At 48.1% G+C, this 748-nt stretch overlaps 1 non-coding gene across 1 annotated transcript; it reads right to left on the bottom strand.

Annotated features, from left to right (window-relative positions):
- Nucleotides 1-329: 329 nt before the first annotated feature.
- LOC114884879 lies at nucleotides 330-442 on the bottom strand. The gene has a single exon (XR_003790941.1). It is a non-coding gene; the product is annotated as a U5 spliceosomal RNA (small nuclear RNA).
- Between the last annotated feature and the right edge of the window lie 306 nt (nucleotides 443-748).

Here is a 748-nt window from a genome sequence, read left to right as displayed (position 1 = left end):
ATGTAGGCCAAGACGCCTGCCACACCACTCAAGATGGCTGCCTCGACACTCACGATGGCCACCACACCAGACAAGATGGCCGCCACACAGCTGCCACATCTACCCCAAAAAGCAGCATCCACTGGGTACCAAGAGCCCCACTGTGACTGGATTCAAAACAAACAAACGAAAATAATCGTTAAACTGTGACCAGACTCCAAATGGAGTGAGTCAAAACCCGGGGCAGCCTAATCTCTCCCAGGAATAAGAAGAAGCCAGTCAGCCCATCCCTGTGCCCCTGAGAAAGCTGGGTAATTACTTTTTCCCTTTTGTCTGTTTTCTTTTAGTAGAACCACCAAGAACTGGCCACAAAAATCAGTTAAAGCTTCCAAAGTGCTTCTTTCCCCAGAAATCTTTTATAAAAGGTGAAAGATTTACAGGACCTGAAGAGCAAACCAAGCAGGATAATTGTTTTCGGAATGACCCCAATATTTTCACCCCGGTGACCCCAGCTGGGCATCTTGCCCCATATTTATGATTCCTGGTCTTCTGCGTGCCACTGGGCGACCTTTCTGAGCCCCCTGTGTGAGCCCCCAGTTCCTTATCGGGCCTGTAACTCACCCTGACGTTATCTCTCAGAAGGGTCTTAATGCACTTTAATTTCCCCTCATTATTTCCCAGACTTCAAGGTTTTCTCTTTCGAGCTGCCCTTCCTGGGACAAGCATAATCTGTTTGCCATCAAGCCCAATAAATATGTTTGTGCGGGAG

This window comes from Monodon monoceros, unplaced genomic scaffold (assembly GCF_005190385.1).
Source record: "Monodon monoceros isolate NGI ecotype Baffin Bay Population unplaced genomic scaffold, NGI_Narwhal_1 Super_Scaffold_5, whole genome shotgun sequence".
In the NCBI taxonomy this organism is placed as follows: domain Eukaryota; kingdom Metazoa; phylum Chordata; class Mammalia; order Artiodactyla; family Monodontidae; genus Monodon; species Monodon monoceros.
The sequence above is the reverse complement of the archived record's forward strand: the minus strand, read 5'-3'. Positions and strand labels throughout refer to the sequence as shown.